This window comes from Narcine bancroftii, chromosome 2 (assembly GCF_036971445.1).
Source record: "Narcine bancroftii isolate sNarBan1 chromosome 2, sNarBan1.hap1, whole genome shotgun sequence".
Classification (NCBI taxonomy): domain Eukaryota; kingdom Metazoa; phylum Chordata; class Chondrichthyes; order Torpediniformes; family Narcinidae; genus Narcine; species Narcine bancroftii.
Window position 1 is genome coordinate 74158958 of NC_091470.1, and position 24457 is coordinate 74183414.

General features: G+C 41.7%; 1 protein-coding gene across 3 annotated transcripts in view; it reads right to left on the reverse strand.

Moving 5' to 3' along the window:
• The window catches only part of LOC138752381 (fibulin-7-like), a 78650-nt gene extending 54475 nt beyond the window's left edge, over window positions 1-24175 (reverse strand). For all 3 annotated transcript variants that reach the window (XM_069915265.1, XM_069915264.1, XM_069915266.1), the window contains exon 1: window positions 23961-24175. The gene's annotated coding sequence lies outside the window, so the exon portion shown is untranslated. The remainder of the gene's footprint in view (window positions 1-23960) is intronic.
• Between the last annotated feature and the right edge of the window lie 282 nt (window positions 24176-24457).

Sequence of the window (24457 nt, forward strand, 5' to 3'; positions counted from 1 at the left end):
GCAATCATGGCAGATCATGGCTGATCTGGCCATGGACTCAGCTCCAGTACTTACATTTCCAAAGAACTTGGAACACTCCAGGGTTTGCAGGTTCTGTTTTTCCCTTCACTGCTTATCTGCGCTTGTTTATCGCAGCTTCTAACCATTTGCCCTTCTTGTGCCAAAATAAATGCTTTAAACTCTAACATAAACACACTCTTTAATGACTGAGGCACAGCACAATGACCTCATTCTTCTGCTTCCATGTTCCAGAAGCCCGCACTACCTTGACACTTTCAGACAAGTCCAAGTACTGTGTGCACATACTTGAACTTCCACCTACTCTCCTCAGCTAAGCACACAGGCCACACTTGTACTAGAGGATCAAGTCTAACACCTGCCTGTCAGTGGCTGAGGGAACCAAAATGACCCGCTTAGCTCTGAATCTTTCAAATAATGCAAAGAACATTCCATTCACTAGTGATCATAGTCAGTAGCTGCTTTCAGGTGCTCAAACGTAGATAATGCGCCGGCAGACGTGGCTGGGAGAATGCAACTGGGATGCTCAGCTGGCCATGGAGAAGACGCCAGCTCCTGTGGACTGTGGCCATAGTCCCACTGCGGCTTTCAGGTGCAACAGGGGATTCATGGAGCCGGAGATTATACCTACAGGACAAGAGTTAGGTAAGTGCCTCTCCTGGCCGGGTTCTCCACTTTCAGGTGGCCTCCCGACAGCCGCATAGGGGTAGAATATGCGGCTTTACATTTTGGCCACCTGAAAGTGCCGACTAAGTTACTTCTCGAAAGAGGCGCAGAGCTCTGCCAAGACCGGAGAAGTAAGGCCCGATAGCAAACCTCTGCCTGACCACAACTGTGGTGGAGAGGGTGACACCATTTTTGCCTCAAGCACCAACAGCTCTCATTCAATGCACTTGTTAATGTAGCTCACAAATTATTGAGGAGCATCTCCCACCATTCAGTAACCAAGGAAATAAGACGCCCACAACCATCACCTACTTGGCTTTGAGTCCAATAATGAGTACAGAAAGTTTTTTTTTAAAGCAACAGCTATGTGACTTGCAAATCTAAGTACCGATATCACGTTTCATCCCTTCTTAATTGACTGGTCAAGATTCACAAAGTGACGGACGAGTCCTGTCCATTCACGGCTGCACCTGGGGTGCAGGGAGCTCCAGGCAGGGAGTTTCGGTGCTTTTCCCCGTCCTGGAGGGGTGAGGGAACGTGCTGCAATTCTCAAAGCTCGCCAGGTATTCACCGGAGAGCTGAAGTCTATCGACCTTGCTCCATAATGACCGAATCGATCGGGCTGTCCACTCAGCCCGCACCCCTGAGATTCCCGTTTGCCTGCTTGCTCCTTCCACAACCCTGATATATTCCGAGCATTACACCGTTACAGAATGTGCTATTCCTTCTCTCCCCAAGAGGTGACACAGCCGCCCTCAACCTTAACACAGAAACAAGGCGCCCTCGCCCTTAAAGCATTTTGAGCTCAGCTTCTCCAGGTAGAAGCCTCCTTACCTGATCTGCGCCAGAAACTAGTTCTAAAAGGCACAGCATCATCCAGGCAGAAGCTCTCAGGACCATCCTGAGACTGACCGAATGGAGAGTCCCGCGGCGTCTCGATGGGACTGACTTCTGGAAAAGGTTGGCTTCAAAGCCAAAGCCCCTCTCGGACGTGCTTTGCGGATCTTTTGGCAGAGTTTTTTTCCCCCCCTCCCCCTCTTCCCAAACTCCGGCTCGAAGTTTTCTGGCCCGGGATATTTTTCTCGCCCCGTGGATGTGCGTTTTGCAAAATGTCAAAGTGCGTTTGATTGGCATTTCGAAGGAGCTTTGGAGAAGGTGGGTGGAGGGCGGTGCAAAGGGGAAGGGGTTGCGAAGAGAATTGGAAATTTGTGTGTTGTCAGCTATTCGGAGCAGGATGATGCCAAAGCCCCCGAAACTCCTATCTATTTAGATTTTGATTTTTAAAGAAAGGATGGAGAGTAGCTAACCTAAAATGAAGAGATTATAAATTTCTATATCCCTGCCTGAACATGTGGGCTGCCTTCAAGAATCTGAGGAAAGCATCCAGTCCGGACAGAGTAACCAAAAATTAAAAACCAATGCTGACCAACTTGCCAAAGTATGCAACGTCTCACTCTGGCTTGGTACCCATCTGTTTCAAAACACGTGTCAATCCAGTGCCCCAGAAGAGTGTAGTATCCTGCCTTAATAACTATCGACCAGTGGCACTCACATCAATAGTGATGAAGTGTTTTTGAAAGGCTGGCGATGAAGCAATGACATGGATTCCTTCCGATTTGTCTACCGTAGGAACAGGTCTACAACGGATGCCACCTCTCTGGCTCTACACAAAGCCCTGGTGCACCCAGACTGCAAAGATGCATACATCAGGATGCTCTTCATCGACTACAGTTCGGCATTCAACACCATCGTCCCCTCAAAACTGATCAGCAAACTCCAAGACCTGGGACTCAACACCCCAATGTGTGATTGGATCTATGACTTCCTCATTTCTAGACCACAATCAATGAAGAGTGGTAAGAACTTCTTCACAAACTCCACCAGAACCGGAGCACCACAGGGCTGTGTTCTTAGCCTTCTGTTCTACTCGCTCTTCACCTATGACTGAGTGGCTCAATACGACAACACCATTTACAAATTCACTAACAATACCATGGTAGTGGGTTGTATAAAAAGGGGTGATGAGTTAGCATACAAGAGGGAGATTGAAAGTTTGGCTGAATGGTGCACCATCAATAACCTCATACTCAATATCACCAAAACTAAGGAGCTGATTGTTGACTAAAGGAAGAAAAACCAGAGATGTATAATCTAGTGATCATTGGGAGATCAGAGATGGAGAGGGTGAGTTCTTTGGAGTCACTATCTCAGATGATCTCTCCTGGACCCAACACACTGTTGGCATCATGAAGAAAGCACGTCAGCACCTCGACTTGCTCAGGAGTTTGTGGAGATTTGGTATGACATCTGAAACCCTGGAAAAATTTCTCAAGATGTGTAGTGGAAAGTGTGTTGACTGGCTACATCATGGTCAGGTAATAGGGACACCAATACCCCTGAGTGGAGAGCCCTGCAAAAAGGTAGTGGACACAGTCCAGAACATCACTGGCAAAATCCTCCCACTATTGAAAACATCTTCAAGGAACGTTGCCATCAGAGAGCAACAGCAATCATCAAGAATCCACATCGCTCAACACATGCTCTGTTCTCACTGCTTCCATCAGAAAAGTCGTATAGGTACCACAAGACTCGCACCACCAGGTTCTGGAACAGCTACTACCCCTACACCATCAGGATCCTCAACAACAAACTCAATCAGGGACTTTTGCACTTTATGGATTTTTTTGTTCTCTCTCTCTGTATTTCACAGTTTGTTTATATTTCTTTATTTGTGTTAATTGAGTACAGTTTTTTTTAACACTACCAATAAGTGATAATTCTGCCTCACTTGCGGGAAAAAGAATCTCAGTCTTGTATGAGATATCATGCTTGTTCTCTGACAATAAATCAGAATGACTTTGAAATGCACAGTCTCTGTTAATAGCAATTTGCCAATGGTACATTTCACAGGATAATACATATATGAAAAAAAATGTTGAAAAATAAGTAACTGTCCATCCTCGCAAACTATACTAAACGCCAAAATGAGATCTTATAACAGACCTCAGTTTAGAGTGATCTTTTAAATATTCCTCTTTGCTGATTGTTAGACAATAGACAATAGACAATAGGAGCTGGAGTAGGCCATTTGGCCCGTCGGGCCAGCACCGCCATTTTAGATCATGGCTGATCAGAATGTCGGACTCAGAGTTCAATAGTTTCAGGTCCTCTCTCCAGACATGAACATAAATTAGCCAGATATTTTGGAGACAGGTCCTCTGCTCATTGACACCACGCCAATCAGCATTCACCCGGTCATATTCACTGTATGACATATTCCCTCTGCACATTCTGTTTTATCTTCCCCAACTCCAGCTATTCTTCTCAGCTCTGCTCAGATTTTACCTCTCATCTACACACTAGGGGCAATGTAAAGTGGTCAATTAATCTACCAACCTGAACGTCCTTAGGAACACATGGAAATTAGAAGTACCCAGAAGAAACTTGTGTGGTCACAGGGAGAACATGCAAGCTCTGTCCAGTTGCCACTTTCAGGAGTGAATCCAAATGTCTGGATTTTTCAAAATGGCTGTTCTACTATATACACCACTGTGCTACCTTTTATTAACAAATGAAGATAGATTAATCAGCTTTGTACTGTGGAAATATCACACTAATTGCAGAGGCATATTTTTGATGGGATGTTAAACTGTGGTTGTCTTCTCAAGGGAAAGTAAATGTTCTATTATTCAGTTGGCAATAAGAGCTAGGACCAGTATTAAATAGATAATCCTCTCACGGCAACAGTATCATCTGCAGGATCTTGCTGTGTTAAAAAAAAAATTGGTTGTTGCGTTTTCTATCTTACGACATACTGCACTTTGGAAGGAATTCCATCAGCTGTAAAAGGCCTTTGAAGATCATTAAGGATCTGTATAAATGAAAGGCATCTAATTTTCCATGATTTGTACTATTGCTGTAACACAATAAAATAGTGAAAAAAGAAATGTCAGTGAGAATGGGTCTGGTTAACCTGTGATGTGACATGGGGGCTGAAGGCTCACTCAGCAATTATAAAGCAGGGAAAATTTAAGAGTCAGAACATAAATTGTGAAAGTTTGTAAATATATATTGTTACGAGCCCAGAGGACCCGAAAAACCAACAGCAATAGATATTCACCAAGACAAATGGTTACTTAAACAAAATTGCTTTTAATTATCTTTAAACATGAAAATAGAATCAAACTTTAACTTATCACTATTGACTTATTTAATCTAACAACCCCCTTCTAATTCTAAGCACATGTGTAGATAATGTGTGTGTAAGTTCAGAAAAGTTCTTTGGTTCACAGTCCAATCTCACTTCTCATTCCTTCAAGTTCACTGGTTGCCGGCAATTCTTATGCTGGGCACAGAATTTAACATTTATAAAGTTCACCAGCTTTTGTGCTTGAAAGGTAAATGGTTACCGCTCAGGAAGGTGCTTGTCGGTTTTCAGAGAGAGATTTGTTGTTCTAGGACATCTACAACTAATTCCTTTTTAATCAGCCACTCCAGTGTCTTACTGACAAAATGTTCCCCCTTCAGGGTTCTCCAGATGATAACCTCTTTCTTTCGGGTCACCACAGAGTTTCTTTTTGTTTCTCTTGTTCCAAGTGAAACATTAGGCAGACAGCCCTCTCCTCTTGCATGAAACTCAAGGGCATTGACCAGGCTGTCTTCCAAAATGGGGGTTTCCACAAGCTTGCCAGCTTGTCCTGTTCCAGTCCCAGCCAGGTGCTGTTGCTGGCTGTAACACTGAAGAAGTGTGTCTCTCTCTCTCTCTCTCTCTCTCTCTCTCTCTCTGAGAGAAAATCTGTTTGGGTCTCTCTGCTTGCAAAACCACAGGATCCTCTGAGAAAAACAAGTTTTCTTCCTGACAATCTGCGGCTCCAACAAGATCTTTCATCTATTGCCTTTTGTAAACAACAATCCATTAGTGAAGTCTCTTGAGCACTCTTCAAAGCTCTTACAAAAGCTGTGGAGCTGATATGTCCAGCATGAGGCAGAGCTCCACTATTTTAAATAAGATCTGTTTTAAAGTGTTTGTATGTGACCTACTCTAGCAAACCTTTCGCAATTTATCTCCAAAAAAACATATCTATATGCTCTTTCACAATATCTATGACATGCAACAGTGGGATTGATGGAGATATCAGTGTTTCAAGGAACTAAAACACTATTAAGAACACCAACCAACAAACTCTTGTTCATTCAACTCATTTAAATGGATTAGCAGTTGGTCACTACACTCAATAAAATAATTGGCAATCTCTCCATTCAGTCATTCCAAATAAATTGAATGCAAATTGATTAATTCCTTTGCAGTTTATCCTCACCTTGCAAATTGAATAAAGTAGTTCAACTCACTGTGGTTCACACTAACCAAAAGAGGGTGAAGGGTTTTGGGCCGCGATGTTAACAATTCTTTTTCCCCCTCCCACTGATGCCTCTCAACCTGTTGATTTCCTCCAGCAGACCATGTGCTTCTCCAGATTCCAACATCTCTGTCCCTTCTGTGTCTCTAAATACAATCCATTCTTGCCCAGTCGTCACAAAGCAGACAAGGCTACAATTTATTTCATTTATTTAGAGAATGAGAAAATAACTAATCAATTATTTACAATCTATTGTAAATAAATTGAAGGCAGAACAATTCTTTCCCATTCGTGGCAATTCCTACATTGTAACACTTCATGCAATTTCAAAGTGAGGTATTTACGGGCCATGAGAAACAAGAAATGCAAGTCTCTCTCATATTAAGTAAAATGTTCATAGATCAATTTATTATACTATCTCTACATTATCTGTACTATAATAAAAATCATCACACTAATTCCCTTCCATTTTCAACAAGCAAACAGAATTACACAAGATAAATTACCTCATTAATTTCACTCGATTGAATATAGTTCTCCCTGATTTGTCTCTGGAAAATCCATCTCTTTTCATTGAATTAAATGGAATTTCAATAGCTTATTTCATTTGACAGATGAATCCATAGGTTATCACATCTAAAACAGACCATAAGAATCTCCAGCAATTGATGATAATTAAATAGAATTCAAATTGACCCAATTTATTGTACTCAAGTAAATTTCAACAATTCATTCCCCTTCCTATTCACTGCAATTCAACAGAACATCAGCAAACCTAATTCCATCGCCATTCTAATTAATTAAATATAATATTACATAACATTCCTTCTCATTTGCCTCAGTTAAGCAGATTCCCCAAGCAATTCACCTCATCAGTAAATAGATTAAATAATTTCCCATTCACCTGGGAAGAAATTGAAATTGAGAAAAAAATATCTTATCATTCAAATCCAATAAATAATACATCAACACATCCTCCTTTTCTTATCCAAAACTACTTAAATGAAACATGAATATACATATTCTGTTCATCCCAATAAAAAATATCACTGGACCAATGATCTCCCCATTCAACACTGTTATGTAGAATATTTATGACCAACCACATTCTCAGGCATTCAATTAAATTGAATGACCACCACCTACCAGGGGAGTTTTTTAATAACTCACATACCATCTTAAATAATCAGTGCTCTGTGATTAGTACAGGATTGCTTAAAGTAGTATGTGAGAGGGAAGGGAAGGCTGAGAATCACTGCTCTAGACCCTTTTGTTTCTGAAATATTTTGTTTGAGAAAAATTGTCATTAGCCCATTTCCTTTGGAGTTATGAAACAGTGCACATAACGAGTCCATTGGGTATGATTAAAACAATGGTTTTCAAACTTTTTCTTTCCACCCACATAAGCAATCCCTTACTAATCACAGAGCACTGATGGCATAGGGGTTACTTAAGGTGGAATGTGAGTTTTTAAAAGAAGGTTGTCCATCCCGAGCCTCTTTCCATTCAAATAGATTAAGTAAAATATTAACAGACCAACCTTCTTTCGTGTCAATGAATACAATGTCAAAATCTAATTCCATCCAGTTCACTCCTTCTTCTTAGATAGTTATTTCATGAAGGTCAAGGACCATTTGCTATAACTTAATTCCATTTTGACCACACCTTCTTCTTGGATAGTTTGTCAAAGTCAATGACGAGTTGCCACCACTCCAGTTTGTGGGCCCAAGGTGGCTGCTGAGATCAATTCTTCTTTGGAGAATGGAGAATATTTAGGCTAAGGCATAGAGGAAGGTACCAATCAAAAAGCTGCTTTGTGTGGCGAACTACTGTCAAGTATAATTATCTGATCAAGCACACCAATTGGTCAATTGTACCTGTGGCCCTGCCCCACAGGCTCCTGTATAAAGGTGACTGTTCCACAGCCCCCTGTTTACTCAGTACAGGACAACCAAACAGTAGGGATGTGCAAAGTTCTCAAGTGAATAAAAGCCTATTGGTTTCTCTACAACTGTCTTTCAAGTGAATGACGGTGCATCACTTTGCCTTTGGAACACATTGTTAATTTGCACCTCATAGATGGTGTAAAAGGTTTGACAAGTTAGAAGATGATTCACTGATCTTGGACAACCAGCCTATGAACTGACATATTTATGGTTAGTCCAATTAAAATTCTGAACAACAGCTGCCCTGTGGTCTATTCCCCTAACTACCTCTCCTGCCTTCATTCATCCAGTATCCTCTTGGCTCCTTCCCCATCATATTGTTCAGCTTGATATCTCCTCTTCGCATCCTGGTCTCAAAAAAGGATACCACCCTTAAATATTGACCATTTATCTCTATGAATCCTGCCTCACCCTCTGGGTTCTTCCAGCTACTGCAGTTCTCATGTTTCCCAAGTGGACCACCAGTTCTTGATCAGTGGAAGTCAATGTTACAGAGGGGATTAGACTCTCTTGTATTGAAAATAGTTATAAATATCTTGAAACATAATTGCCAGTGTTCAGCCTAATCTGAAACATTACCCAGGTCCCTTTCCATTTACCCAGAAAATTAGAATATCAATAGAATAACACTTCAAGCACCATTTACTCTACAAATATAGATTAGCTGCACAACAAATATGTGGGATTCATCTTAATAAAATAGAATTCCACTATACCAATCCCCTTAGCTTCACAGAAAGTAATTAGATTATAAACAGATTCTTTCTTTCTTTGGCTTGGCTTCGCGGACGAAGATTTATGGAGGGGGTAAAAAGTCCACGTCAGCTGCAGGCTCGTTTGTGGCTGACCAGTCCGATGCGGGACAGGCAGACACGATTACAGTGGTTGCAAGGGAAAATTGGTTGGTTGGGGTTGGGTGTTGGGTTTTTCCTCCTTTGCCTTTTGTCAGTGAGGTGGGCTCTGCGGTCTTCTTCAAAGGAGGCTGCTGCCCGCCAGACTGTGAGGCGCCAAGATGCACGGTTTGAGGCGTTATCAGCCCACTGGCGGTGGTCAATGTGGCAGGCACCAAGAGATTTCTTTAGGCAGTCCTTGTACCTTTTCTTTGGTGCACCTCTGTCACGGTGGCCAGTGGAGAGCTCGCCATATAATACGATCTTGGGAAGGCGATGGTCCTCCATTCTGGAGACGTGACCCATCCAGCGCAGCTGGATCTTCAGCAGCGTGGACTCGATGCTGTCGACCTCTGCCATCTCGAGTACCTCGACGTTAGGGGTGTGAGCGCTCCAATGGATGTTGAGGATGGAGCGGAGACAACGCTGGTGGAAGCGTTCTAGGAGCCGTAGGTGGTGCCGGTAGAGGACCCATGATTCGGAGCCGAACAGGAGTGTGGGTATGACAACGGCTCTGTATACGCTTATCTTTGTGAGGTTTTTCAGTTGGTTGTTTTTCCAGACTCTTTTGTGTAGTCTTCCAAAGGCGCTATTTGCCTTGGCGAGTCTGTTGTCTATCTCATTGTCGATCCTTGCATCTGATGAAATGGTGCAGCCGAGATAGGTAAACTGGTTGACCGTTTTGAGTTTTGTGTGCCCGATGGAGATGTGGGGGGGCTGGTAGTCATGGTGGGGAGCTGGCTGATGGAGGACCTCAGTTTTCTTCAGGCTGACTTCCAGGCCAAACATTTTGGCAGTTTCCGCAAAGCAGGACGTCAAGCGCTGAAGAGCTGGCTCTGAATGGGCAACTAAAGCAGCATCATCTGCAAAGAGTAGTTCACGGACAAGTTTCTCTTGTGTCTTGGTGTGAGCTTGCAGGCGCCTCAATTTGTTGCAATTAAATAGATAATTCCCAACCTCCCATTCACTTCCTAATTAAAGAGTGTATTAGTTGACCATCTCATCACTGCAGTTTGGTCACAATTGAAATTACTTAAGACTGCTCAATGTTTGAAGCTGAATCCACAATAGAAACTTATGAGGCCAAGAGCAACTCGATGAGGAGCAGTTTGCACATGATATTACTTAAGGAATGACCAGACCTCAGACCATCTCCCACCTTACTCATCTACATCTGTTTTCTTTCTCCACTAAGGATGCCCAAAGCCCAGGTTCTGCCTGAGAAACCCTGCCTGCCCATTCACATTTATCTTCTGTGAATGCAAAGCGCCACTGATTTGATGAGTATCTGGAGAGACAATGCAAGCTCTGCATTGTGAGTGAGGCACAATGAGATTCCCCCCCCCCCCCCCCCCACCCCCCAAGACACTCTGACAGCTTTTAACAGTTGGCCAGATTTCATGGATGGGAAAATAATGCTTAGCTGTTGTCAAATGTCTCTGACTTTCAATGGCATTGAAAATCAAATCAAATTTCAAGTAAAATACTTACATTTACCGTGATCCCTGACAACTCAGAACCAAATGCATGACAAGTGTGCAAATGTCTAAGAATGCTAGTAAAGGAAAGCAATTAACTTACTTAAAGCAGCATATATATGTAGAAAATCAGCATTTATAATGGCTAATCTATCTAAAACCAACTGCAATCCATTGAATATGAAATGGTTTTTGCAACAAACAGAGCAAGGATACACTTTTCTTAAAAGGCATATTTAAAAACTTCCAAATAAATAGAAAGCTGTAAGAGCAGAGTAAGGAAACTACTTCATTTTACGCACAGAATACACTTTTGTGTTTTATGTTTTATTTGAAACAATAATTCTTCTACCCATGCTTTATTTTTCTCAGCGTGGAACCTGCACTTTTGTCATTTGCTTTAATACCATTTTCACGTTTAACTTTCTCTTCTGTTTCCTATTGATATGAACCCCCCACCCCTTCTGAGGTGATTGAAGGTGACACCAAATCTGTTGTGTTCTATATCTCAGGCTTTCTCCAAACAAACTGTCACATGTGACTCCTCTCATCTTTGCACAAATCCGCCATTCAGCACTATTTTTGGATGACGGACAAAATTGATTCAAGTTTTGGAGAATTGGTGCAATATTACTGGCATATTGTCATCTTGTCAGAAGGTTCCAAGTTAGCAAGTCATCTGACAAAGAAGTTCCATAAGAAATCCAATGACTAAACAGTTAAGATACACCCAACTTGATTATCATTGTAATGGTTAAGGTCATTTTTAATAATATATTCAATTGTTCAAACGTAACTCAATATTGGTAACAGTTATGATCTTATTTCTCATCTTGTTAACAGCATTGGATGAGTGGCATCACTTTATGTGCCTTTACAGAGAAAAGAAAGGAAAACAAACTTTGTGTATTTTGTGTTCACGACAAATAAACCTTGAGAAGATCCCATTATATTTATTACAGGAGGAATAAGAATATTCTCCCATTTCAAGACTATTATTTAACCTTGAAATATCATGATTGATATTGTTGAGGCCTTACTACAACCTTCCTGCTTACATTATTGTCTACTCTGATTCAAGTACTTTAATGCTACCAACAGCATTCCTCGACCAGGGAGTCAGGCCTGAAACATTGGTTGCACTTTGCTTTCTATAGATCAGTGGTTTTCAAGCATTTTCTTCCCACTCACATACCACCTTAAGTATTTCCTAAGTCATAGGTATGCTGTGATTAGTAAAGGATTGCTTAAGGTGGTATGTGAGTGGAAAGAAATGTTTGAAAACCACTGTTTGAATCGTACCTCATTGACTTGCTATGTGCACGGTTTCATAACTCCAAAGGAAATGACAATTTTTCTCAAGCAAAATATTTCAGTAACAATTGGGACAAGAGCAGTGGTTCTCAACCTTTATTTCCCCACTTACATTCCACCTTAAGTAATCCTTTACTAATCACAGAGCACCGATGGCATAGGGATTACTTAAGGTGGTATGTGAGTGGAAAGAAAAAGATGGTGCGTGACCTGCTGAGTTTCTCCAGCACCTTTGTGCATTGCACTGCAATCACAGCGTCCACAGGCTTTCCGTTTAACTCAAAAATCAACCTCAATTGGGTGTAGATCACTACCATTCTGTGTCGCTTGAGCCATAATTATTACTGAGGAGCATTGGGGTGAGCTCTGCAATAAAGGTTCTAAAATTGTGACTGTCTCAGTTGCAAGAATATTATGTACAGAGTCAAGAACACATTTGCACACTTGAACAAAATGGGTCAGACAGAATCTGTGGAGGAAGTAACCCCTTGGCATTTTTCTACTGTGTCAGATTGTTAACATCAGATACTCAGTTGCCTCACTAAGAGTAAAATCTTGCTGCTGTTTTGAACTTGTGACATATTTCTTTTAGTCTGTGGATTATAAATTGAATTATTTCAATTAAAAAAAAATATTCATGGTGTAAATGAATCTCAGGAAATAAAAGTTGCAGGCCCTAACATTGAGATCCTTTCATGAATAGCTTTCAATCTGCTGTGCAGCCAAAGGAAACAGCATTTTCCTTAAAAAAATTTGGGCCCATTTATTTTTAGCAGCCGCTTGATTTTTTGAAGTAAAGACACAGTCTGTGTGCAGTATTGATGGTATTACACAACAACTGGGCTGGATCGTCTTTGCCTGATCTGCACACTCTCACGTTTTCTGATAATGTAGAAGGAGGCCATTAGGCCCAAAGAGACTGTGTGGCTCAGTACAACAACAACAACACCACCCACAAATTGGTAGGGGGTTGTATAAAAAGAGGCGATGAGCCAGCATACAGGAGGGAGGTTGAAAATTTGGCTGAATGGTGCACTAACAATAATCTCACACTCTAATACCAAGACCAAGCAGCTTATTGTGCACTTCAGGAGGGGAAGACCAGAGGTGTACGATTGAGTGATCATTGGGGGATTAGAGGTGGAGAGGGTGAGCAAATTTAAATTCCTGGGAGTCACTCTCTTGGAGAATCACTGCTGGACCCAATATACTAATGTTACTATGAAGAAAGCACGTCAGCACCTCTACTTCCTCAGAAGTTGGTTGAGGTTCTGCAAACTTCTATCGGAGTAGTGGAAAGTGTGCTGATCAGCTGCAACATGGCCCGGTATAGGAGGACCTATACTTCTGGGCAGAAAGCTGTGCAAAAGGTAGAGGACACAGCCCAGGACATCAGAGGTAAAATTTTCCACACCATCAAGAAAATCTATATGGAACGCTGCTGTTGAAGAGGGGCAGCAATCATCAAGGATCCACATCACCCAAGGACATGCTCTGTTCTCTCTGCTGCCATCCAGAAAGAGGTGCAGGTGCCATAAGACTCATCTGACCAGGTTCAGGAAAAGTTGCTACCCCTCCACCATCAGTCTCCGAACAACAAACTCAATCAGAGACTCACCGAAAGCCCACAATAATCTCAACACAATAACTTTGCACGTTATTTATTAATGAATATTTATTTTTCTTTGTGTGTTTCTTCAGGTGGTTGTTTTTCCAGACTCTTTTGTGTAGTCTTCCAAAGGTGCTATTTGCCTTGGCGAGTCTTTTGTCTATCTCATTGTCGATCCTTGCATCAGATGAAATGGTGCAGCCGAGGTAGGTAAACTGGTTGACCGTTTTGAGTTCTGTGGCACACAGAGATGGAGATGTTGGGGGGGCTGGTAGTCATGGTCTATTGCACAGTCAGTTTCTTTACATTTCTCTCTTTTGTATTGGTGCTTTATTTGAGTACAGTTTACAGTTACCAATAAGTAGAAATTCTGCCTGGCCCACAGGAAAAAGAATCCTGTTTATTGTCATTCTGACAATAACTCTGAACTTTGAAATTTGCCAGCTCTCACCAGTCTCATTCCTCCATTTATTTCCCTGCCATCTATTCTTTTTCAAAGCCAATTAAGACCCATCACAAACCTACATTTGAGAAAATTACAGCAGCCATTCAACCTATCAACCCATATGTCTTTGGGATGCCAAAGGGAAATGGAGGACTTGGGGGGAGGGGGTAAATGCTGGTAGTGCACAGCAGGCCATGAAGCAGCTGTGGAAAGACAAACAGAGTTAAAATTTCAATTGTGAGACCCTTTGGATTTTTCATTTTTTATTCAAATTTCCAGGATCTGTGGGTTTTTTTTGGTGAGGGGTGGGGAAGGGGAGCTCCCTCCTGGTCAAACTCTGCTCAAATGGTATCCAAGAACAGGATTGAACCTGCGGCATCAGAACATTATAGCAACAGCACTTCTGGCTGCACCGCTGTGCTGCCCTTTAGCAAAACCAAGGAGATGATTGTGGACTTCAGGAGGAAGTGGGGAAGTCAGGGGAACACAGCCCAATATTCATTGACAGCTCAGTAGTGGAGAGGGTCAAGAACTTCAAATTTCTAGGTGTCAACATCTCCGAGAACCTGTGCTGAAGCCTCCATGTCGATGCAATCACGAAGAAGGCCCGCCAGCGGCTATACTTTGTGAGCTGTCTGAGAAGATTTGGTATGTCACCGTAAACTCTCGAAAACTTCTATAGGTGTACCGTGGAGAGCATTCTGGCTGGTTGCATCACTGCCTGGTATGGAGGTGCCAACCCTCAGTACAAGAATAAACTTCAGAGTGTAGTTAACTCGGCCTGCGACATCACAGGCAGCAGACTTCACTCCATCAAGTACATCTACACGAGGCGGTATCTTAAAAAAGCAGCCTCTATCCTCAAAGACCCCACCACCTATGCCATGCCCTCTTCACTCTGCTACCATCAGGTAAAAGGTACAAAAGCCTAAAGGCGAGCTTTCAGCGGCACAAGGACAGCTTCTTCTCTGCTGCCATCAGATTCCTGAGTAATCAATGAACCAAAGACACTGCCTTACTTTGTGTGCAATATTTTTTTTATATTTATTGTTGTAAGAGGTTTATAATATGAATGTTTACACGATGATGCTGCCTCAAAACACCAAATTTCATGACTTGTTCATGACAATAAATTCTGATTCTGAGATTACATGTTCCTGACCAGTAAGAATGCAAAAGTACTTGTGTGAGCATCTTAGGTTAGTCAGATCCCTGGTTGGTAGATCCCTGTAGTTTTGAACATTGGATTGGTAAGTTGTAGTCGTATTTGGGTTTTATAATAATAATTGCTAAAAAGACCAAGTTAAAAAAAATGCACGATTCGTAAAGGATGTGGAGGCTTTGGAAAGGGTACACAAGACTTACTGGGATGCTGTCTGAATTAGAGGTTTGAACAGGTTGGTTAAGACAGGTTGAACAAACCAGGGTTGTTTTCTCTGGAATGTCAGAGGATGAAGGAAGACTCGATTGAATTTTGCAAAATTACGAGAGGCATGGATAAGATAAATGGTTAGAATATGTTTCCCAGGATTAAAATGTTGAATACTAGAGGGCACACATTTAGGATGAGAGGGAAAAGGTTAAAGGAGGTGTATTTTCATGCAGAGAGTGGTAGATGCCTGGAAATGGCTGCCAGTGGAAGTAGATATAATAGTAGCATTTAAAAGGCCTTTAGATTTTTAGACAAGCACATGAATATGCAGGAAATTGATGGATATGTATCATGAGCAGGTAGAAATCTTGGGGCAGATGCCCTGTTCCTTTGCTGTATTGTTCTGTGTTCAACAGCTCTTTTCTCATTATAATGTTGCTGTGTACTTTATTTGTACAGGTGTATTTGATAATCCACCAACATGTTAGTTCCACAAAGAGGACTCCTTTTCTCTTGGGTAGCAACTCTCTTCCCTGCTCCAGCCATGGATCCTGGTCCAACCTCCCATCCACCATTGGTGAGTCTACCTTCTGGCCCGAATTTCTATCGATGATTCATTGTTTTCCTTAAAACCAGCTCCCTAACCAAGCTTCCAACCACTTGTCCTAATTTCTCTTTGTCAACTTTCCAACAAAATGTATTGTGAATGTTGGAGAGCAGAAGTAAAATAGAATATGTTACAGATACTCAGCAGGTCAGGCAGCATCTGTGGAGAGAGAGAGAAACTGAGATATCGTTTCAATTCGATGACCCGTCATCAAAGGTTAATCCTCCTGGGGGAATCTCGGCATTCTGCACTACACTGACGGGGCCATATAAATGAAAGTTATGGCACAATAATCATCCAGAAATAGGTTATGTGAACTGATCAAAGTTTATTTTCAGAACTTGCTGGTCACTCGATCTCCTTGCAGAAGCAGAGATGAATAGTTGAGCTGATAAACCTTCTGTCTAGATTATTTGTGTGTGTGTTGAATACATTTAAAGACTACATGAAAAAACAAAAAGAGCTGTACAGTTCTTTGGGCACCTTTGCAATTCTGCAGTTCAAACAAAAGAGCACTGATCTTTCACTTCCCCACTCTTGTACTCTGCTTCTTTTTCTCTTGGAACATATTCTGAATTACAGAAGAGCCAGGCAATGTCAGCTGCGGTGCAGTGGGATAGCACTTTTATCTCTTAACCAGAAGTGAGAGTTCAAATTCAGTTTGTCACAGGACTCTGTGAATGCTGTGTTTTTTTCACAGGGATTGCTTTTTCGTCACTACCTAATTAGCTGCAAAAATGCTTTGGGATATCTCATGGATATGGAAGGTGCAAATCAAATCAAGTTCTCCCTTTTTCATTCACACCACGTTTTATCAAATGCTCCTTTCCCAATTCTACTCTTGAGACCGCCGATTACCTTGGTTCATCTTGCAAAAAGGGGAAGAGGGAGGAATGGGTGATTGGCACATAATTAGATCATGTCCAAAAAGTGGCTGATGTGGCCAGTTTAAAAACATGTTAAAATCCAGTGAAAATGACACTGATTTTCCCATTCCATCATGAACCCAGGTCATTTAAAATGTCTCTGCTCATCTCCCTCAAACGTCCACATGCATAGGGTTATCAACCGCGTTTTGCCAAGGAGGCAGAGCTGAGCCCAGAGACATAGACCGTGGAACCAAACCAATAAATGGTGCCTAGCCTCTGCACAATACCACTGAGTCAGGGAGCTGTAGCGAGAGGAATGGAGTTGAACATCTAGGTCAGAAACTCCAAACCATAGGAAGAGGAATTTCAGTCAGTCCTTTGAACCTGCACAATCATTTAATTAGATTTTTGCTGATCTAGATTTTGCCTCCATTTACCTGCTTTGGATCATGTCTCACAATTGAAATTTTAACTCTGTTTGTCTTTCCACAGCTGCTTCATGGCCTGCTGTGCACTACCAGCATTTACCCCCTCCCCCCAAGTCCTCCATTTCCCTTTGGCATCCCAAAGACATATGGGTTGATAGGTTGAATGGCTGCTGTAATTTTCTCAAATGTAGGTTTGTGATGGGTCTTAATTGGCTTTGAAAAAGAATAGATGGCAGGGAAATAAATGGAGGAATGAGACTGATGAGAGCTGGCAAATTTCAAAGTTCGTGGAGTGAGTAGCAGGATGTAGAGCCTGGATGAAAGGATGAATGGTAAGCAAGGTGGCACTAGAACGTGGGTACATTTTATGAGTCGGTCCTGGTAGATCTTCTCCTCAATTCAAGTGGAGGGAAATGATCTCCCCTTAAATCTAAATCTGAGGCATTTTTGGGAGGCAGGTGGTGGGGGGGGATTTAAGCCAGCCTTGACTAATCACAGAGCACCGATGGCCTAGGGATGACTTAAAGTGGGACATGAGTGGAAGGAAAAAGGTTGAGGACCACTGATTTAAACAGTATCGATAAGTCATTCATTAAGTACAAGGCAATTCAATTATTATACTGTGAGTGCAGAATATTGAACCCAGGTCACGACAGTATTGTGGGAACACCTTCACCAGACTATCTGCAGTAGTTCATGAAAGCAGTTCAAGGGCAATTAGGGATGGGTAATAAATGATGGCCTTGCCAACGATATCCGAATCAGAAAATGGGTAAGAGATACTCACTTCATTTTGTTTGTAATGTGCTTGCTGGCATCCCTTCTGTAACAATATCAAGAGGACTGTCCAGTGCAAGCTCAGGGAGGCACAAAATGCATGGCTGGCTAACGAAGTAGATGAAATTCAATTTAATGTAGACATAGATGATATCTTCATTGAGGCCCTGAGGGCACTTTAAGGAATATAGTTATCAGGCACATCTCCAACACTGAGTGTTGCTTGTACAATGTTACTGCTGTACAAAGAAAATGTATTGCATTGGCAGAGACAATGGTTCAGGATCATTGCCAATCAATAGTTATCTATTAGTAAAGATTCAATTAATTGTCTGCCCCAGAAGGATCTCAGCAAGTCTCAAGCTCATGCTCCAATGCTGATTGAAACTGTGAAAGTCTCTAGGTTGCTATTAAATGGTAAGGAGAATTGATTATGGCTCTTTGAAAAGAGACAGAGGGAAAAGAGAGGAGAGAGAGAGAGAGAGAGAGAGAGAGAGAGAGAGAGAGAGAGAGAGAGAGAGAGAGAGAGAGAGAGAGAGCGAGAGAGAGAGCCAGAGGAAAGGAGATAGGGAAGATAGTTGTATGGGGTTTAATAAAACCAGAGACATCAAGTGTTAATGCCATCCAGTTGGAGCGTGCCCAGACGGAAGGTGAGGTGTTGTTCTTCCAATGTGTAGGTAGACAGACTCAGTCTGGCGGTGCATGAGACCATGGACAGGCATGTCAGCAAAGGTATGTGGTGGGGATTTGAAGTGGGTGGCCACTGTGAGATCCATGCTATTGTGGCAGACAGAGCTGAAGTGCTCAATGTTGTGATCTCTCAGCCTGCATCCAGTCTTTCCGAAGTAGGAGACCACAACAGGAGTATCGACGACACTTTCCTTATTCTAATATATCGTGATTTGAAAGTATCATCTTCCAAAGCGTGAGTTATGATATCCCAAATTTCGATCTCTTTAATCCAACAAATCAATCTCTGTGGCTGTTACTTTATGTAGTTTTAATTCATTGCTAGAACAGATAAACATTTTGCATAGCTTCGCCACAAGGCTTCCATAATGGTGAATAACAAAGTATTTACTGTATATTAGAGATAAAAAGAATATAAAGATACAAAAACTTAAAGAGATACAAAAATTCAAAGAAAAATTTCTTATGCTCACGCTTCCTTCACATCTTGTAGAAAAAGAGAAAGAGTTAGCCTGGCTGGATATTATGTCATATTACATCATGATCACTATGGAAACACTACAAACAATGGTGCTCTTAACGAGACAGGCACAAAATTAACTAAGAATCAAAAACACATGGTTTTAATCTTTACAGAGTATCTTCTTCCCCTGTATCCTTTCCGCCATCTCTCTCTCTGTCTGTCTCTCTTTCTTTCTCTCTCTCTCTTCCCCCTTTTCCCTCTTCCTCCTTTCACAGAGCCAAAATCAATTTTCATCTTTCATCTTATCATATCCAATTAACACCTTTCGTCTGTTGGTCTGGACTCCTCCCCTCATTGTTCCCCCCTTTCTTTCCCCAGTCTTTAATTCTGCCTGCATATTTTTCACTCATACCTTGAGGAAGGGTTAGGGCCCAAAACGTCAGTAATATACCTTTTTTTAATATTTAATACTTAAACTCAAACAGTTATCAACCTTATCGATATTAATGTTGACAACATCAACATTGATTACAGCTTACAATTATCAATTTTCTATCTGCCGTCCTTACCCCTCCACATTTAACACTTAACTAACTACAGTTACACCCAACATTTAGGACGTTCACAACAAAGATATAAAACATATATCAGGGGTTTATCGGTTGATCACATCACGGTGGCCAGTGCTCAGGCTGTTTTATTTTTCTTGACTTTTTCCTGGTTGGGATGGGATGGGCCTCCTGCCCCCCCCCCCCTTGCACCCCACCCTCCCTGCTCCCTTGCCAATGTCAGTAATAAACCTTTACCTCCTATGGACGGTGTGAGACTGGCCATTTTGATTAAATGATAAGTCATGGATCAGTGCAAAATTTCAGCCTGAGAAACTGACAAGGTTTGAGGCTTGCACGATGTTTCAGAATCAGCAGAGTGAATACGGCACATTCATCTTTCACTTGTATTGGCAAAGCCAATCTGCTGGTGGTCATCAGGGCACCTTCTTGAGTGCAGATGTTGGCGATATCCTTGCCAGAATTCTGCTGAAGCATTGTGTAAACAAGAGTTCTTGCCTGAGTGGCATTTGTGTTTCAGTATGACATGGTACTTAGACATGAAATATGCATCTTGTCAACTTCAGGAGAAACGCCAGGAACCATTTCCAACTTTTATAGAACTGTCATTGAACCGATGGTTACACATGATACAGCCAGCTGAGAGGAACTTTGGAATATATGGCAAAATCTGAGAAACTCTGCATTTGTTTGGCTTGGGGACTAATGTGTGGAAGGTGGTGAAATAGCTAGAATTGAATAGGGTTATGTGTTGCTTCTTTGGAATAATGTCCTCGGTCAGATGCTTTTCTTGATGAATATTGGCATTGACATGATCTATCTGATGCAGCCTATTTGATACAATGAAACTACAGGCAAGGACAAAGTGACAGAAAGTGACTGATTGATAATGGCTGATCCCTGACTCAAGCATACAAGCAAAGCTTGACGTCACTCTGACTTGTGATAATGGTGGCAATGAATGACAGGAAAACGGAAGGGCGGCACCAGGAATGTTTCTGTGCAGCCAACCATCAGAGCGAACTTCTAGACCTCGCAACTGGGGGATGTTCAGTTCACTTAATGGTACATTCCACATCATCGATAAAATTACTTCCAGCATTAGCAAAGCAAGTCTATCCTTCTTCAGATTATGTTTGAAAAATCAGCAAATAAAACTCAGGGTCTATAGATATTGTGTCATCTGCCTTGTTTTGTGATTTGGTGCCCTGCACCTACAAAACCCATGGTATAAAACTGATACATCACTGAACATTGTGTGATACAGGAACTGTTTCACCAAAAACTGCAAGAAATTACAGAGTTCTGAATGCAGCTCACAGACACAAGCCAATCTCCTGTCCATGTACAACTTCCCACTGCCTCGGAAAGCAGCTAACATATTAAAAGACTCATCCGACCCCAGAACAATCTCTTCATCAGGAAGAAGATTCACACTCCTCCAGATACAAGTGTGTGAGCCAACTAGCTGGGCTGCTCAGAAACTCTTCCTCAGTGACAATGGACTTCAACCTGAAACACTTTCACTTTGGTTGTGTGCACACAGAAGTATCCGCACTGCTGTCATTCCAAGCAAGGACTGACAATAAAAATCTTAAGCAGCCAAATGAAACGATTGCAGCAACATGTCAATGAATCCTTGAAGTGTTTCAAAGTTGGCTCAGTCTTGGGAAAGTCTTGGTCACTGCCGAAGTTTCTTACATTCTATGACTACAATCTATGAGTGGAATTGAAATAATGAAACAAAGTCCACACAGACCAGTGCTTGTGAAAGCATAAAACAACTTGTAATTGTGCTAATAAATCATGAAAATCTGTGGACACCGTGGTTGAAGTGAAGCCACAAAATGCTGGAGGAGCTTAGCAGACAGTGTCCTTTATGTAGCAAAATACAGAACTGACGTTTCGGGCTTCAGCCCTTCATCAAAGTATGGAAGAACGTTGGCAGGCATCCGAATAAAAGGGTGGTGGGGGGGGATTTAAGCCAGCCTTGACTAATCACAGAGCACCGATGGCCTAGGGATGACTTAAAGTGGGACATGAGTGGAAGGAAAAAGGTTGAGGACCACTGATTTAAACAGTATCGATAAGTCATTCATTAAGTACAAGGCAATTCAATTATTATACTGTGAGTGCAGAATATTGAACAGTGCAATGCAGGAATAGGCTAAGGCTGATAGAATCAGGTTCAATAAAACATTGGAAAAGGCATTAGACACATGTTTGTAAAGGAATATGTAACTTGAATGAGATGGAGCAAATCAGACAGCATTTTCAAAGAGCCAGCACAAGCCCAATGTGCCAAATAAGCTCTTTCTGCCTTCGATGTGTGTGCATTAAGCATGTGTGTACATTGTCAGCAACTGCAGCCCAAGAGTTACAGTGATGGACAGATACATCTTGATCCTTTTAAATCTCTCTGACAGCAGTCACAACTCTCCAGTGAGTGTCTTTCACCGGGAGAAAGTTGACCCTCAGAAATTCCAGATGAAAGAGAATGAGGCAAAGTGGAATTGGGTTTCAAAGCAGGCCCTTGCCAATGCACAGTCCAGGGTGCTGTGGGATTACAGTGGTACTTTAACATGTGGGACCAGTGCATGAACTTATTTGAGCCAGTGAGTCATATACCACAGATATACCCTATTGTCTGTGCTGACCTTCAAACACCAATTTGCAAAAATCGCACTTTTTTTTCATTTTATCTTTTTTTAAAATTAGATATACAGCAGGGCAACAGGCCTTTCCAGTGCACAAGCATGTGCCACCCAAATACACCAATTAACCTATACTGAGGTGGGAGAAAACTGGGGCACCAGGATATACAAGGTCCTGACAGACAGCGCTGGATTCAAACCCCGGTCTCTTGCGATGCAATAGCATTGGACTAACCACTATGCTAAATGTCCCACCCTTATGCTAACCATGCCACCCGACATTCTCCCTGCATTCCCATAAACGAATCCTGGATTCTACCCTTCCCAATACACTATAGATATTTTACAGTTAACCTACCAACCCACACATCTGAAAGGAAACCAAAGCATGCAGGGGACACCCAAGCCGACAGAGAGAACATGCAAAGTGCACACACACCACCGGAGGTCAGTATTCTACCTGGCCTCCAGAACTGTGAGCCATCAGCTCTACCAGCTGCACCATGGTCCTGTATCATTTCTACAAATCTCAAACTTAGCAAAGAGAAAATGAATTCACAGCTTCACCTCTCTCACCAGGGAAGAAAGCATGGGAAGTGACTCAGGTTAGCTACAATTGCGACCATATTCAAGAAAGGAAATATCTGCCTGAAATAATTCCTATCGACTCCCATTAGCATTGTCTTTGCCAAGGTCCTCGTCACCTCCCTCACCTTCAGTGACTGTAGAGGTACCATCCAAATAGCAGTGTAGATCACTCCATTTATTCATCAGGCACTTGCACATCAATAGGCAGGACCTTAATGAGTCCAAGAGAAAATGCACCTACCAGAAATAATCACAATATATAAGGCCTTTCCTTTCTCCACATCTGAAAAGCTCTTCACTCTATGACTATAGAAAAATGAGTTCAATATGTCTTTGTGCAAGCTTCTGTTCATCTATATCAATACGTGAGTGGATATCAAATTTTAACTAATGACATTCTTGTTAAGTGCCTTGGGAGATTTGTACTGCAAGTAATAACAGTGCTACATAAACGAGCGATATTTCTGTGTACATGGCTTGACCTTCAACTTGTTCTAACTTTTACAATACATGAAGGGTTGGCTCATTGCCCAATCCTCAAGTGTGTGTTAAAAGCTCTTACTTATTAAATTCAGCCCTGAATGCGTGAACTAGCAAGAGGAACAAAAGGATCATTTATGCTCGAACTAATCAAAAAAACAGAGAGTGCAACATCGGACATGTACGCACACACTCTTGCATTTACCTAGCTGCCCATACACTTCCTAGCATGCATACACAACTGTGCACAATTCATGCAAATAAATGCACACGTCTATGCATGCAAAGCTATATGGTCCATGAAAAGGTTTTAATGTACAATGTTCACCAACAGATGTCAGAACCTTGTGGCTGATTAAAATTATTTCAATAAAAATGTAGTGTCATCTTCCTGAAGCTTTCAAACAAAACAGTATAAAGCTTGGGATAAAATTTCTACACTTGCTCTGTTCATTTATCACAGGATCAATTACGTTATCCTTTCAACTATATCCAATTTCTTGAACAAAATTTCTTTAAAATATTTACATTTTCGCTTGAGTAACCTTAGAATTCCGTACAGTATTTACAAACTTTCACCCCTCCGCTAGCAAATGGCTACTAAAATTTCTTTTACTTTATCATATTCTATATTGTATTTTGATGCTAGACCAAGAGTCGCCTCTTTGGATATCCCTTTCTGTGTCTCCTCTCTTAAGTCACATCCTAAAAGCTTTATCATTGAATAAGCTTCAAGTTACCTTTCTATATCCATGCGCAGCTTGATATTGAATCTTCGCTGTTAATGTTCCAGGGAAGCACCTTGGAGTGTTGTATTACCATAAATGAAAATTATTGATGTTGATATTACTGTGACTACATTATCTCAACAACCATCATGGTCCATATTCCATTTACCTTTTCAAATCACGTCTTTCCCTGGTCTGAGAATGACTTGTCTCCTAGCCAATGTGACAATGTGGAGTCCATTATCAACTCCCATAATACAGCAGTGAAGCTATCTAGCTGTAGAGAGCTGTGACGTATCCTGAGGACAGGAAAGAAACAATGTAACAGGTCCTGATGCAAGTTCTCGATCCAAGACGTTGACTGTCCCATTGCTGCAATGCTACTTGGCCTGCTGAGTTACTCCAGCAGTTTAGTTTTTGCACAACATAATTGCATTTTGATTAGAGCAATTAATCTCAGTTCAAAACCTGCTTCAAACATCAGGATTTTGTAATTCTGCCTCTCACTC